We start from the raw sequence: 10,492 nt of genomic DNA, 5'->3' as shown, positions 1-10,492 counted from the left end.
CCTTCCCGCCGCCACCCGGAGCCGTGGAAGCACCTGAGGCCGGCGAGCGGGGCTGGGCGAGCCTCCCCGTGCGTGCCTACAAAATGGCGGCCGGGGACGAAAAGAGAGAGGCGGGGCCGCGGCCGCACTTAACAGCGGGGCCTTGGCGGGGCTGCCCGCGCCGCGCCTGAGAGAAAGTCCCGGGGAGGCGCCTGCCCGCCCGCCCGCCTGCCTGCGTGAGGTAAATCTCCGGAAGGAAGCCATTGTACGCCGATTCTGATAAAAAACGACGGAACTACGCCGGCAGAAGTTTGAGCTTTTCGCTACAGGAGGGATAAATGCCGGGTTTTTTTCATGGCTGTGCCGTGAGAGGGGGTTAGGAGAGGTTTGACAGCGGGGGTGGCGGGGAAGCGGGAAAACGAGGCAGGTGTCCGTCAGGGATCCTGAGGAGGGAGTTCTGTGGTGGAGCGGCTGGCCCGCCGTCCGTAAGGAATTATGTTTGCTGATGTAAAATATAAGCAGCCAAGAAGTTGTTTTACGACATTAAGGAGGTGCACCGAAATTTAAATTTGCGGTAATGTGAGCCTTCCGATACTGTGTGTCAGTCACGGCTGCCTGACTGGAGATCCAGGTAATCCTAGGCAGGAAGGCATGGTGGGAGAAGCAAACCAACAGCAGACGCAAAGAGGCTGCTCAGGTTTGGGGTTTCTTAGTATTGTAATGGGGTTTCTTCTTATTGTAATGCCATAGTTTCCAATTTCTGTGGCAGATGTTTCCACAAAGATAAATAACGTACGGATTCTCAACAAAGAGCCTTTATGTGGCCACAGGTTGCATCAGCTGTGTGGTGCCTGAAAATGAAGCGGACTGGTGAGCCGCTTCCAGAGCTGACGGCGTGACTCATTGTGTTTGTGCACCATCAGTATTGGAGCAGACAGGAATCATCATGGGAAGCTGATTGCAGGCAGGAGTGAGTCAAAAGAGGGCCTCCTTCCCCTGAGCTAAACATGCAGGGACAGTTCAAAACTTGTCTCAGCGAGAAGTTGCCCTACTGCAGGAATTTTTGTTTTGAATGAAAGAAGCACTTATTTAATTTAGGGGAGGCATGATTACTTAAAGCGGCATATAAAAACATATTTGATCCTCTGACTAACTTCACAGTTATTCTAATGTTGTCTTGCAAAACTTAAGCCCTTTCTGTCATCATTTTAAAGCTAGTTTAATATTTGTGGATCACAAGAATGGATATGGAGGATTAAATACACTATCAGGTTCTGCCTGCGAAGCTAGCTGACGGGGCATGTTATGACAGACAGAGGCCCTGTCTCCACACGAAATCTCTTGGAGTAAAGTGTTATATTTAGAAAAAACGTGTCTGTATTCCAGCTCTGCACCCTGAAAAATCTAGAGCTTAGAGCACCCGATATCTACACAGAGAAAATCTGTATATTTTAATATGCATTCAGCCTAGCTACCATGAAACTTTTCCAAGCGTAAAGATAGTTATAAGCCTGAACAGCTCTTAGGTGAGGAAGCATATTGGCAACAGATAGATTTCAGGGAGGGTATCAAGCAAAGTAAAGATGGGCAGCCAAATCCTAAAAGGCATTATTGAATAAAGGAAGATAGGCATTTTCAGTGAGCTGAACACCTTACTCTTGCCAGTGATTTACATAGAGGGCAAATCTCAACATTGAGCAGGAAGGAATGGGGAAGAAACTCCACATGTTGAAACTCATGTCCACATACAGAGCATGTAAGTGTAATCCATAAGGGAGCAGTAACTGTGAACTTAATTGAACTCTGCTTTTATTTGGAGCCAAGTAAGACATCAGGATTTGCTACATTTTTTTCCTGAATAAATTGCATGAGAGGTTTATTTGAAATTTCAGTAATGTTTTTATTCATAAAATTTACCTTGATTAGCACATTCCCAGGATCCTTCTTTAGCTCCACATTTCAAAGAAACAATCATGTTTCACAGCTTGTCTCCATTGAATCATTCACTGAGCATGCTGTCTGGGTCTGATCCAGAAGTCCATCAGCCCATCCTATCTACCAACATTGATACACAGTTTCCCCAAACTGTGGCCTACCAAGCACTTACAAGACTGCAGAGCCTTTGTATGTTGCTCACAGAAGGATTTCTTAATAATGGCTGTCTCCAGCAGACACAGGTGCACATGTTGTGGGGTGAGTTCTGGCCTGGAAATGAGCTAGCAGCCAAGCAGATGTGGGGGAGACCTGCAGCCTTACATTTCAGACTGTAGGTGCTCCCCTTACTGCCCTGCCTCCTGCCCTCAGAAACCCAGCCTAAACTGCTCTTCCTTGATCAAACTGCAGTTGTAGGATCCAGATTCCAACTTCTCCTAGGCTATAGAGCAAACGCCACATATGGTTCTGCTTCAGAAACAGTACATCCCCAAGAGTGGGGTGAGCGCAAGTGGCAACACCCAGCTTAACGTGAAGATCTAAAACCCTATGAAGGTCCCAGGCTGGTGCTCCACCCATTAATGTACTCTGGAAATCTCACTACACCATGGTAGACTGTGTTTCCCTCCTACTCTCCCTGCTTGGAGGTAGAGCAAGACAGGGAAAGCAGCTTCAATGGGAACCAATTCAAAAGTTGCTTGGGAAAGGAGCTGGAAAGGGAGGGCTCATTAGAAGTCAAAGGAGTGGGGACTAGATAAACATCACTTTGTTTTCCAGAGTGGAATCTAACCTGCCAAAAAACCCCAATTTCCAGTCCCCAAGCTCCCATTGTCAGGATTCTGATATCTTCTCTGGGAGAGCCCCATTTTGTTTCTGACACTTCTCTGCAGCATCTGTCTGGATAACAGCTCTCTCTAAAGAATAAATGTGCTATGACGATTCTGCACATGGGGTTGTCAGGAATCCTTCACTGAAATTTTAATGCACAGTGGGATCTGGCTCACTCCTATGCTCAGAGGACCAAGTGATACACACAGAGATCTCAAGTGTGACATTCCATTTGTGTTAGGTTATTCAGCAGGGCTGTGGAAGGAATTTAAATTAATGAGAGTCTGTAAAGGGCTTTGAGGTGAAAAATGAAAAATATTCCCCTTCAATAGGGTCTAGGTCTCCTGTGTCTCACATAATGCATTCATTACTTGAAAAAAAAGATAGCTGATTATGGCTGGAGCAAGATTTTAACAGAAATAACTGAGAATAGGTGTTAAACAAAGAGGACTGAAACCTGCAGTTCCTCTTGTGATGATGCTGCAAAACCAAGAGTCTAAACTGAAAATTAAAATGGTGAAGTTAATTGGTTACCCCATGGCAGGCTCCCATCCATAGAAATGCAGGATCTACCCTGCACTTCTGATCAAAAAGTTACTGACCAGTCATCTGTGTCACCTCTTAAGTTTACCCTGTTGTTCCATTGTTCACTCTTTCCAAAAGGATCATGTTATGTGGCATCTCAGAATCATGCTTCTGGCCCCTTTCATGGTCTCTTTAGCTCCCCAATGATTCTAGCTCTAACAACCTTTTTATTTCTGGTATTCAGTTCAACTCCTCATCGACAAAACCCATGCTGTAAATCTAAGCCTGAACCTAGTTTCATGGGAGTTAAAATCAATAAAATTTGGGTCTGAGCAACCAATCGCCTTCCAAAAATGACCGTACAAACTCCTTGGATGGGCTCACTGTGGAATCACAAAAGTGCCAGTACAGGTGGCTGTACTGAGCTGCATTGCCAGTGAGGCGTTCTGTGGAGGAAGGAGTGGAAAATAATGATGGCGTGCCCTTGAGAGAAATGAAAAGGCAAAAACTGTACAGACCAAGAATTGTGATGGGGCCCAGCATGTCACACACATGGGTGAAAGTTTTTATTACGCTAATGTTACTTACACATTAATTGCTAAACTAGATGCAGATAGATTGATACTGAACCTAAACAAATGGCTTTTTTCCCATCATTATCTTGACTGCCACATAAAATCTGAAATACTGAACAAGTTCTGTCATTCAACTGCTTATTTGAGTAACATGGCATTCTACTTATATATGTGCATCAGTGAATACTGCATTACTGAGCATACAGAAATCATCAGGAACTTCCAAGGAAGCTGTTGTGTAACTGTGACCAGCTTCTCACCAGTACCAAATAATATAATCCATTTATCAAACTTCATTTCAAAGGCAATTAATGTCCTTTTCCTCCTTTACTAATTGAGTGGCTTCTCAGGAAACTGGTTTCATTAATGCAGCATTTTCTCAAACTCCTTGTGTTACTACTTTTTTGAGGTCACCTGTCTGTACATAACCTCCCCTGAGTCCAACCCATCTAGCCAGGAACAAGCAACTCCTCATATTGTCAGCATCAGCCTCACTGTATATTTAGTTGTTTTGACTAAAGGTGATTAGCCACTCGTTGGCTGACACAGCTGGTAATTACAGATACTTTTTTCTCCTCTGTCATGAGGGAACTGAGCTGCTGCCAGCAGTAAATCTGCATAATGTGGAGATTTTTGTGGGGCTTTTCTTTTGATAACGTATTGAATATAAGTGTAGAATTAATATTAAAATATATTAAAAAAAATCTGATCTTTCACAATCTCCCTTAAGCCCTTTGCTAACTCTCTTGGGAGCTATTAACTACAGTTTAAGAAATAACTGGCTTAATGATTACAAACATACTATTTTCTCTTCATTTGTTTATGTCTGATCTTATGTGTACTTCTAGCTGGAAGAACAACAATGCTTGCCCTTTTTCTGTAATTATTTACACAGAAGAAGATCCCCTCTACACCTTCATTTTACTAAGCTAAATAATCCAGGCTGTTGGAGCCTCCAGGCACATAGCATGCTCCATGCATTTGCTCCCATTCCCGCACATGTCTCTTGAGTATCAGTGATCAGATTTGTACACAACAGTCCCAGTTAGCTTACTTACCATGCACCAATTACTTCTGAGATACTTCTGTTATTACTGAAGATGATCACGAAACATGAAGCTGAATTTTTTGCTGGCTGTAAATGTTTCAGTGCTTGTCCTTAACCTGCTAGCTGGGAACTAGGAGACAATTTTTTAATCTAACACTCATGCAACAGCCTCTCAGTGATTTCAGTGGCACAAAGTCAGTTCGTATATATTGATGATTTTGCTCAGGCAAAACTTTCAGGGTCTTCAAAGAATCTTTGTCTGTAAGGAATAAACAGGACAGAATTGGCCTTTAATCACCTTAAAATAGACTGGCCAAAACAAAACAAATATACTGTAGGAAAAACTGCAGACGGGTGGGGGCCAGACTTAGTTGACCTTTTCCTTATCTGATTTCTAGCATGTGACCATTTTATTCACTATAAAGTATAATTTTAACAGAAGCTCAACCTATGCCAATTGGTTTTTCAAGACAGGCTTAACTTTGGAGGGCAAAGAGATTTAGCTTTAAGTAGATCTGAATATGAGCTTTGCTGCTGAAATGTAATACCTGATGTAAAGCATATATAAGAACAGTTTATCGTAATGGCACACTGAGTTTGAACTGATGAAATCTCACTGAAACTATACTACAAAACAATTTTTTTGGTGCTAATTCTCAGGTGAGTTTGAGCCTAATTGTTGGGAGCGGTCAAATCACTGGAGGGCAGGGCTGCTATTGAGAGGGACTGAGACAGGCTAGAGAAATGGGTTGGCAGGAACCTTGAAGTTCAGGACAGGCAAACACAGTCCTGCACTTGGGTTGGAATAACTCCATGCAACAGGACAGGCTGAGGGCTGGCTGTAATGAAAGGGGCTTTGCTGAAAAGGACCTGAGGGTCCTGGTGGACGACAGCAATATGCCCTTGCCACAAAGTCAGCTACATCCAGGACTGTATTAGGAAGAGGTTAGCCAGCAGGACAAGGGATTCTTCCTCTCCATTTGGCACTTGCGAGACCAAATCTGGAGTATGCATCCTGTTCTGGGCTCCCCAGGACACAAAAGACATGGACATACTGAAGCAAGCCCAGTGGAGGGCCACCAAGACCGTCATGGGGCTGAAGCCCAGGGACTTCTTCTAGGAGAAGCAGCTGAAAGAGCTGGGTTTGCTCAACTGGCAGAGGAGAAGGAAATCATATCTTTCTTCTGCTCTCTCATGGGAGCGTGCAGAGAAGATGGAGACGGACACCTCTAAAGGGTGCACAGTAGAAGGACAAGAGGCAATGGACAGAAGTTAGAACATGGGAAATTTCTGACTCAAGATAATGAAAACATTTTTAATGTAAAGGTGGTCAAAAACTCAACCAGGTTGCTCAGAGAGATGGTGGAGTTCACATCCTTGGAGCTATTTAGAACTCAACATGGCACTGAGCAACCTGATCTAGCTGGACCTGCTTTGAGCAGGGGATTGGACCAAAGACCTCCATAGGTGCCAGAGATTGTTTTGAGTCTATGGTGATTCAAACTTATCAACATCAGGTGCTGTAGTTTAAGAAGGCAGCATGCCTGATGGATACAACAGCATAAAGTAAAAATGTGGGTGGAATCATTCCCTATTCTATAAATAGTTTATGGCATTGTATTAGCATATTGGCATCTGAGGTAGCCATTTGCATTTCTCGTTAAGTGTTCTAATCAGAGCCATTAACATAATTGTTTTTAATTGCTTATGAAATAGCAAAGAACCTTGCTGGAAGGAAAGGGCTACATAAAATATTGCTAGTTTTATTTCAAGTAAAGGAATGTTTTCCACTTAGTGTTAGCTGAATTCCAGTAAGCACAAATTTAAATTTATCTTCAAACTATGCCAAATTAAATTTGTTTTTCTGTATAAATACATAAAGACAAAGTAGAATGTTTATGATTTTAATAGTGCTACAAAATGCTCTTTTTAATAATGCATGAAGTAACCAGAGTTATTGCAACCTCAAGCACTGAGCAGATTGTAACAATCTTTCAGTGAACATTATTGTCTTACTCTAGTTCTGCATATCTTCTGGATGCTAAAAGAAAATCCTATCCTGCCTTCATAGCTTCCTCTTGAAGGAAAAAGCAGGCAGAATCAAATACAGAAACTACAGGAGTAAAAAGCACACTGTTCTCTGCATTAAAGCACTTCTCATGTGATTATAATTCCAATTATATATTCTCTCCTAGGTGCTTTAGCAGAGTTTGAATTTGTGGTCAGAAAATGTCAGCCTTCACTGAGTGATTTGCTTTTTGCAGGCCAGCCTCCTTTCCAGCTTCTGCAGTCTTACACATGCCAGTATCTTAAATGATGAACCTGAGACAGAACCCATGACATCACAAGGTACAGATGCATTAAAATAGTTGTATTTTTAAAAAATACATGTGCTTTTATTTTCACCCTGTTTTGAACATTTTCAGTCCTGCCATCACATTTTTCAGTTTTCTAGCCTATTGAGCCGTAAACTTGTTATAATAAACAAAAGGTGAATTTCTGAAGTAATCCTCATCACCTGAACCCAGGAACTGTGGTTACAAGGGAACTATCATATATCACAAGGCTTGCGATAAAATAATGAGAGTTGGCTACGCTCTGACAACCCCGTCAATGAGACAACAACAGCTGCTCTGAACAAACACTACAGCCAGAAAAGAACAAATTAATGGTCAGTCAAGGAGAAGTGAAACGGCGAATTAACAAAAGATAAAACTTGACCGAGCTACAACCAACCAAGGATAAACTAGACCAACTTTCCATACGTATAGTAGGAATAATAGTGCATATTTATGGAGCAGGGTCATTGTTAAGGATCAATTCATTAATATTTTTTAAATGCTGTGGAGTCCTTCATGGAATATGCAAAATAGTAATGTGAGCTAATTAGCATATGTGCTGCTCCATGGCAGCCGCAGCTTGTCCAAGGGAGAGAGGCAGTGCAGGTGAAGGGGCAAAACAGGGCAAAACAAACACAGGGCAAATGGCAAGAAGAAGTGCTGCAGGAGGAGAAGAGGAAATTAAATCACAGGGGAAATGAAAGGAGGAAATGAGGCTGTACGGGACAAAGAGGTGATGCCTGGGTTACTGCTGTATAAAGACACAGGGCACAAATCCATATGAAATGGAGCTTTATTAGTTCCGCTGCTCATGCAATAACTTGTGGTTGGTTGGTTGTTTTCAGTTGTTGGGTTTGGGGTTTTTTTTGGTTTGGGTTTTTTGTTTGTTTGGGTTTTTTTTTTCCAGAAAAAACTAAGTATAACCAGAGAAAAACAAGTATAATCAGATGGAAGTATTTAACTGACCATCTGCAAGTACAGAGGTGAACTGTGGGTCTTCCAGAGTATAAATCTTCCAAGAGAAGAAATAAAAATCATTCTAGTTCTGTATTACTGACAGAGAGCATTGTTTGAGAACTGATTGCAACATGCATTTGAACAATAGCTTTAGATCAGCAGAAGCACAAAATATTGCTCACTGTGACATATGTTTCAATTAAAACAAAAATAATTAACCACCCATTAGTGTCATGAAAAACACAGGCTATTAACAGTAAATGCTCTTTAGCAATTTTATTATCTCCACAAAGCTCTTTCCAGTATTTTTTCTACCCCTTATTGATAATTTTTTCCACTGCATAGCTATCTGCATGGCATTTTACATATTCCTCCTCAGCTTCCTTTATATCTTGGTACTGTAGAGAACTGATTAGTGGGGGGGGACTGTAATGATACAAAGACTCTTTACCTGGAGGCTGCCTGTTGTCATATTGTACATCACTGTTGTTATTACATGACAGCTAATCCTGCTTTTGGAGAACTGCTGCGAAGATCACAAAAATACTATCTTGCTGACTGCAGCAGGAAGCTTTGCTTGGTATTCTGGTAGAGAACACTGAGAATGAAGAAGCGTCTTGCACTTCTCACCTCTAGTAATGGATTTTCCATTTTTCCAGTGTTAGAGCACTGTCACTGACTCCTGAGGTTTTCATCTAAGGAGAAACTGGAGTTACTGAGACACTGGTTTCCCTAGTGCCTGTGTCAAAGATCAAAGCCATTAATTTTTAAGAAAAGTTTCTATTATTGGAAGTATTTCATTACAATATTAAACCCCCCTATTTCTCCAAAAGATTCTGTTCAGAACAACATCAAAAAGCAGTTATTGTTTTTGTGCCTGGTTCACGTCCTTTCATATCGAGATCACCAAGACCCAAACTATACACATTTTTCTTGCAGAATACAATGACATCTTTCAAAAGAGTTACCATTTTATAAACGGACTCTTTTTCTAAGAACTGTAACTGTATTTTCAGTTAGAATTCCACCTGCTTTTAGGAGTCTAAAGACTTAAACAGTGGTAACAGTTTAGAAATGTCCTGTTATTTTCAACACAACTAAATTCTTATATTTTACAGTCTTATTGGACCTTTCTTTTAACCAATGTATATTTTAAGTGCTGTTGGTAGAAATTTGTATTCAGTTTAGTAGCATAAATTTTTTTATTTTCTCTTTTAACTTTTCAGATGTTGGTAATCCTTTGTGTAATAACAGGTTAATTGTTTGCCAGCTATATATATATGGCAAGATGCCCAGTATCAGCTGAGCTGTGAAAATGGAAGTATCAAAATATCCCCATGTGTGAACACTGCAAGAAACAAATATTACTCTCTGCTTAAAACAAAAACCACAAACCAACAAAACCCAACACCCTTACTGAGGAAAGCTTTGGTCTTCCAAAATGAGTGCACAGGAAAAATCATAATCAGCAAATTTTACCCTGTCAGAGAACTCTCACCTAATTTATTGTTTACAGATTTGGTCTAATAATATTATTTCTCACACCTCTTTGTAAAATATTCTGAGATTTACTGATGAAAAGTGCTAAGGAATAAAATAATATTTCTCTATTGTACAATTGTAATATCATGATTTTTATAATTTGTATAGTTTTCTGTGATAATAATCGATTAATGTCTTGCTTATGATTACAACTAAGACTGAATTTTTTTCTTTGGAACCTACGAATAAAATGTATCACTTGTTTAACAACTTGCTCAGATCCTCCTATATCCAGTTAGTCTACCACCACCCCCCGTCATGGCTCCCAGAGAGCATGTACAACTGTTATGAAAATAGTTGTATTTTCTGGAAATGTATCCTCAACATAATTTACAAAGATTAATCTACTAATATAGATGTTTAACTACCTGTCAGTCAGTACAAGATGGTTTGATATAACATGACTTTCCAAATATATTTCCTGTTTGTCTCTTCTGTTCCCAAGAAGGATCCAATTTCACTCACATAGTGCGTTAAGATTCCACTTCTATATAATCTGATGCAGCTTCAGGTTTTCTTGGAATTATGAAATACAAGTTGGGGAAAATTTCTTTTGTGTCTTACTCTCTATTACCTCATAGCATGAATCCTGCAACACCCACTGCCCACAAAAGTGCATTTCCATAGCAAGGCTGGTTAATATATCATGAGAATGGTGGATGACCTTCACTGGGCTATGTGTCAATAAAAATACAGATGGTGAATTCAGATGGTTTTCTTGCAAGTAACAACAACACCGCCCCCCCCCCCCCCCCCCCCCCCGTCCT

At 40.9% G+C, this 10,492-nt stretch overlaps 1 protein-coding gene and 1 long non-coding RNA gene across 4 annotated transcripts in view; one reads left to right on the top strand and one right to left on the bottom strand.

Moving 5' to 3' along the window:
- The window catches only part of RPL21 (ribosomal protein L21), a 4,915-nt gene extending 4,775 nt beyond the window's left edge, over nt 1-140 (bottom strand). Inside the window, exon 1 of one of the 2 annotated variants that reach the window (XM_010572679.1) lies at nt 34-140. The gene's annotated coding sequence lies outside the window, so the exon portion shown is untranslated. The remainder of the gene's footprint in view (nt 1-33) is intronic. The other variant, XM_010572680.1, reaches the window with a different exon arrangement.
- A 185-nt stretch (nt 141-325) lies between these two features.
- On the top strand, nt 326-9,680 carry LOC104834966. 2 transcript variants are annotated; one of them, XR_774674.1, is made up of 3 exons: nt 326-1,802; nt 7,152-7,236; nt 9,410-9,680. It is a non-coding gene; the product is annotated as an uncharacterized LOC104834966 (long non-coding RNA). The 2 variants fall into 2 exon arrangements; XR_774675.1 differs by lacking the exon at nt 9,410-9,680 and adding an exon at nt 8,687-9,012.
- Nucleotides 9,681-10,492: the final 812 nt, after the last annotated feature.

Source organism: Haliaeetus leucocephalus, unplaced genomic scaffold (assembly GCF_000737465.1).
Source record: "Haliaeetus leucocephalus isolate CR32 unplaced genomic scaffold, Haliaeetus_leucocephalus-4.0 Scaffold351, whole genome shotgun sequence".
NCBI classification, from domain to species: domain Eukaryota; kingdom Metazoa; phylum Chordata; class Aves; order Accipitriformes; family Accipitridae; genus Haliaeetus; species Haliaeetus leucocephalus.
Note: the sequence above shows the minus strand (reverse complement) of the source record. Positions and strands in the feature narration are given on the sequence as shown.